Source organism: Tenrec ecaudatus, unplaced genomic scaffold (genome assembly GCF_050624435.1).
Source record: "Tenrec ecaudatus isolate mTenEca1 unplaced genomic scaffold, mTenEca1.hap1 Scaffold_1450, whole genome shotgun sequence".
In the NCBI taxonomy this organism is placed as follows: Eukaryota; Metazoa; Chordata; class Mammalia; order Afrosoricida; family Tenrecidae; genus Tenrec; species Tenrec ecaudatus.
In genome coordinates, this window is record NW_027457933.1 from 66,640 (window position 1) to 72,866 (window position 6,227).

Sequence of the window (6,227 nt, forward strand, 5' to 3'; positions counted from 1 at the left end):
CTGCTCAGCAGTTTTCTTGCGACCCTTCTTGGGGCTCAGCTGCAGACTACCGCTGGGGCTTGGGGCAGGGAGTAAGCCCTTTAAGATCCACAGGCAGGGAATGGGACTCAGCTACATAGTTTCTTTTGCTTATCTCGCTTCCCTGTACCCTTGCACAGTCTAGTATCACTTTTTGATTTTTCTCCCCCCCCCCCTTGTTCCTGCCCTGCTCTCTCACACTCCATTGCGGACTTACGGGGCACTCCCATTGCCCTAGGGCATTTCCGCCTGGGTCACACCCAGCTAGGTGAGCTCCACCCTGCATAGATATCCCAAGGCTAGGGTAAGTCCTGCTTGCTCTCCACGGGATACTCCTCAGACTTCTCACCAGGTAGTTCCTGCCTGTGTACCTGGGGACATAAGGCAGCTCAGGCAACACTTATCAATATTCAAACCAATAGCGGGAACTTCAGCCCAGCCTCTGCATCACTGGGGCAGGCACTCGACCTGACATCTGGGGCACTCCCCTGATAGGGAAGCCACAGGAAGATAAAGTGGTAGGTTAATCCCGTAGCAAAAACAGCTGTAGGTTAATCCCATAGCAAAATCAGCTGTAGGCAAATCGAAGAAGCATTCCTATAAGTCTTCCAGAGAGAGACTAGAAAATGGCACCTGGTCCCTCAAAAACAACTCAACGCAAACAGCCATCACCCACAACGACCTCAATGAAAAAACAGGAGAAACAAAAGACCAACGCAGAAGATGTCCTGAACATAGCAACCTACATAGAAGAAGCAGACATTGGGATGCCATACAAAGACACTCTCAGAATGCTGCTTGGAGCCATGCAGGATATGAAGGAAATAATACAGAAAAAGGATGAACGGATAGAGGAGATAAAAGACATACAACAAAGGGAAATACAGGAGCTTAAGGAGCAGATAACGAAAAACAATAGCAGAATCGTGTTCCTTGAGAATCGATTGGAGGAATCAGCGAACCGCATCAGTGTTGTGGAGGACAGCCAAGCAGACTGTAATAAACGTGAACAAAAATCTAATAAGAGCATCAGAGAAGCCGAAGAAAACCTAAGAGCTATGTCTGATGCTATGAAGCGGAACAACATTAGAATAATTGGCCTACCGGAGGAAGACACAACAAAGAAGTCATCTGAAACAATAGCGAGAGAATTCTTGGAGGAAAACTTCCCCAGCCTAATGAATGAAAACCAAGCAACCATCCAGGAGGCTGAAAGAACACCAGCACGATGGGACCCCAAGAAGAAATCACCAAGGCACATAATAGTTAAACTATCCAACTTTGGGGAAAAGGAGAAAATCATGAGAGCAGCTAGGGAAAAGCAAGCAATCACATATAAAGGTTCCCACATAAGGATATGTTCAGACCTATCAGCAGAAACTATGAAAAAAAGGAGAGAGTGGAGTAACATATTCCAAAAATTGAAAGAAAACAACGCAAATCCAAGAATATTCTACCCAGCCAAATTATCGATCAAGATCTATGGAGAAGTAAAAGTCTTCCCAGACAAGGAAAAACTCAAAAAATACGTTACAACAAACGCAGCCTTACAAAAGATCCTCGCCGACTCGGTATGGGCAGAAGAACAACACTCACCAAGCACAAATAAGAGACCAACACATAGAACAACCTCACCCAGAGCACAACAAAGAGAAAACAGACCCCAAGATAGCAATGGCTTAAAGATGGAAAGAAGTCAAGAATGATACACACACACTAATGAGAAAGGAAAGTAGGAAAACTCCCAACACAAAAGGTATAAAATGGCATCACAGAGTCCGCACATTGAGATAATAACCCTGAATATCAATGGCCTGAACTCAGGCATTAAAAGACTGGGACTAGCATAATGGCTTAGAAAACACAACCCATCAATTTGCTGCCTACAGGAGACACATTTCAAGGCTACAGACAAAAATAGGCTGAGAATCAAAGGCTGGAGAAGGACATACCAAGCAAACAGCAATACAAAAAAAGCAGGGGTTGCAATCCTTATCTCGGATAAAATTGACCTCAAAGTGCAAACCATAAAAAGAGATAAGGAGGGACACTATATAATGCTCAAGGGAATGATAGACAATGAACCACTAAGCATTGTAAACATATATTCCCCGAACGAGAGACCAGCTCAATACGTCAACCAAACATTCCAAAAGATTAAGAAAGAAATCACAGACTCAACAATTATACTGGGCGACTTCAACTCACCACTCACTGAGAAAGATAGATCACAGGGAACGAAACTCAACAAGGAGACTAGAGAACTAAACTCCACAATTAGACAATTTGACCTAATAGATATTTACAGAGCTTTTCATTCAAATAAAAAAAATTTCACATTCTTTTCAAGTCTATTCGAAGATAGACCACATGCTGGGGCATAAGGCAAATCTACATAAATTTAAGCACATTGAAATAATACAGACCTCTCTCTCTGACCACCGTGCCATAAGACTGGAAATCAGCAAAAGGAAGACAAAGAAAATAAGAGCAAATAATTGGAGGATGAATAACACTCTACTGCAAAAGGAGAGCATACTGGTGCAGATCAGAGACGAAATCAGGAAATTTCTAGAAACCAACGAAAATGAGCACACGACATACCAAAACTTATGGGACACAGCAAAGGCAGTCATCAGAGGAAGGTTCATAGCAATACAAGCACACCTAAGAAAAGAAGAGAGACTCATGACAGATACACTGATGCGAAATTTACAAAAACTAGAGCTGAGTCAGCAGGACAACCCTACTAATAGCAAAAGAAAAGAAATTATAAAAATCAGGGCTGAGATTCAGGAGAGGGAAAATAAAAAAAACTATGGAAAAAATTAATATTGCTAAAAGTTGGTTCTTTGAAAGGATAAACAGGATCGATAGACCATTGGCAAACCTAACCAAAGAAAGGAGGGAACAAATCTCAATAGCAAGAATAAGGGATGAAAGAGGGGTCATTACAACAGACCCTAATGAAATCAAAAGGATAGTTACACAATACTATGAAGGAGTGTACTCCAATGCATTCAACAATTTGGAAGACATGGACAAATTCCTGGAAAAACAATCCCTCCCTAGACTATCCTCGGTGGACATCAAGAATCTCAACAGAACCATAGCAATAGAAGAAATAGAAAAGGTTATCAAGGGATTACCAACAAAAAAATCCCCTGGACCAGATGAATACACTGGAGAATTATATCAAGCATTCAGGGAAGAACTAATACCAATCCTACACAAACTTTTCCAGAACATAGAAAAAGACGGCAAACTCCCAAACTCCTTCTATGAAGCTAGTATAACTCTGATACCCAAACCGGGCAAGAATCCCACAAGAATCGAGAACTACAGAGCGATATCCCTAATGAACATTGTTGCAAAATTCCTTAACAAAATACTAGCCAACAGAATACAAAATTATATAAAACAAATAATTCACCATGACCAAGTGGGATTCATACCAGGGATGCAGGGATGGTTCAACATACGAAAGACCATTAGTATTATTCGTCACATTGACATGAAAAAGTATAAGAATCACATGATTATATCAATAGACGCAGAAAAAGCATTCGACAACATCCAACACCAATTCCTGTTTAAGACACTAGCGAAGATAGGAATGGAAGGAAAGTTCCTCAAGACAATACAAGCTATATATGAAAAACCAACAGCCAAAGTCATAGTCAATGGAGAAAAGACTAACACAATCCCACTGAAAAAGGGGACCAGACAAGGATGCCTTGTCTCCACTCCTATTTAATATTGTGCTGGAGGTTTTAGCTAACAGCATAAGGCAAAGTAGTGACATCAAAGGTATTCGTCTGGGGAAGGAAGAGGTGAAACTATCGTTATTTGCAGTTGATATGATTTTATATATGGAAATTCCCAAAAGTTCCACAAGGGGAGTACTAGAAGCAATAGAGGAGTTTGGCAGAGTGGCAGGATACAAGATCAACAAACAGAAGTCCATCGGACTGTTATACACATCAGATAAGACCAGAAGAAGAGATCAAGAAGGTGGTACCCTTCACAATAGCCAAACACAAATTGAAATATCTAGGGATACACCTGACTGACAAAAAAAAAGATCTATATAGGGAAAACTATGGACACTATTACAAGAAACTAAGAGTGACCTCAACAAATGGAAGAATATTCCATGCTCTTGGATTGGGAGACTTAATATAGTTAAGAAGTCAGTTCTGCCAAAAGCACTATATAAGTTTAATGCTATCCCGATACAATTACCATCATCTTTCTTCAAAGAAATGGAAAAACTCATTACCAACTTCATATGGAGAGGGAAGAAGCCCAGAAGTAGCAGAGAACTCCTCAAGAACAAGGACACCATGGGAGGGCTTGCTTTACCTGACTTTGGCACATACTATGCAGCCACAGTTCTCAAAACTGCATGGTATTGGTACAATGACAGATACTCAGACCAATGGAAGAGAACTGAAAATCCAGAAATAAAAGCATCAGCATACACACAGCTGATCTTTGACAAGGGCCCCAAAAAGATCAAATGGGAAGCAGATGCCCTCTTTAACAAGTGGTGCTGAAAAAAATGGATATCAACATGCAGAAAAATGAAGCAAGACCCTTATCTCACTCCATGCACAAGAATAAACTCAAGGTGGATCACAGACCTTGAAGTTAAACCCCAAACTATTAGGGCCATCAATGAGGGATTTGGGACCAACTTGAGAACTTTGGCGCAGGGAATACACAGGCTATCAGAAATAGGGAAGGACACAAACACAGAGGAGGCACAAATTGACAAATGGGATATACTGAAGATAAAACACTTGTGTACATCCAAAGAATTCACCAAGAGAGTAATAAGAGAGTCCACAGACTGGGAAAACATCTTTAGCAATGACACATCAGACAAAGGCCTTATTACTAAAATTTATAATATTCTGCTAGATTCCAAAAAGAAAAAAACCAATAGCCCACTTGAAAGGTGGGCAAAGGACTTGAACCGAAATTTTACAGGGACAGAAATCTGAATGGCCAACAAACATATGAGAAAATGTTCCCGATCTTTAGCCATAAGAGAAATGCAAATTAAAACAACAATGAGGTACCACCTGACACCCTCAAAGGTAGCCCAATTCAAAAAATCAGAAAGCAACAAGTGTTGGAGGGGCTGTGGGGAGACAGTAACTCTCATCCACTGCTGGTGGGACTGTAAGTATGTACAGCCACTATGGAAATCAATGTGGCGATACCTAAAACAGATGGAAATAGAGTTACCATATGACCCAGCAATCCCCCTACTGGGCATATACCCAGAAGAGGCAAGAAACAAACCAAGACCAGACATCTGTGCTCCAATGTTCATTGCAGCACAGTTCACAATTGCAAGGAGTTGGAAGCAACCCAAATTTCCATCAACTGATGATTGGATTAAAAAACTGTGGTATATACTTACAATTGAGTACTACGCATCACTAAAAAGCAGTAATGAACGTATGAGGCATATAGTGGCATGGGAAGAACTGGAGGAAATCATGCTAAGCAAGGTAAGTCAGGCACAAAAGCACAAGTACAACATGAGCCCGCTGAGGTGAGAATTAAAATTTTTTTAAAAAAGCAAAATGGCATAGGGGAAAAAACTATTGTATACAAACATTTTAGGGGTGAAGACTGTGTAGTATGGAAGGGACCAGACCAAAACCAGGGATGTACATTGTAGACAATGGTGGAGGAAGGGGGGAGAGGAAAACAAAAGGATGAATATAAGGAAGAAAAGGGGAGCAGGGGCATGGGCATTAATCCACCCAAGGGGAGGGTATTGTTTATATCTCCACAGGGAAAGTGGGACCAGACTTCAACCCAGTGCCACAAGGTGTGAATGCAATATCCCGGCGTGGAGTAGGGAACCAGTGGAGAGGTCTGGGAGGCTGGCCTCAGCACCATAAATTTAGTGGATTCCTGCCCCTCCCCCCAAAATAATTTGCTCCAAAGGATGACATTGACTCTGCAGCTCCGGGAGACGAACATATCTGATCAGAGCACACGGGAGCAGATGAAGGGGCAGGAGGAGAGAGTGGAGCACAACCTGGCCCACCAGGCCATGAGGATGATGTTCCTGAGTAGAGCAGCCAGTCCATAGAGAGAACAACATGGCTGGCCCCACTATGAGAAATGATGCCCCTCATTGGCTAAGGGCGATACAGGGGACTGTACCGGAGACACAGTGTGGG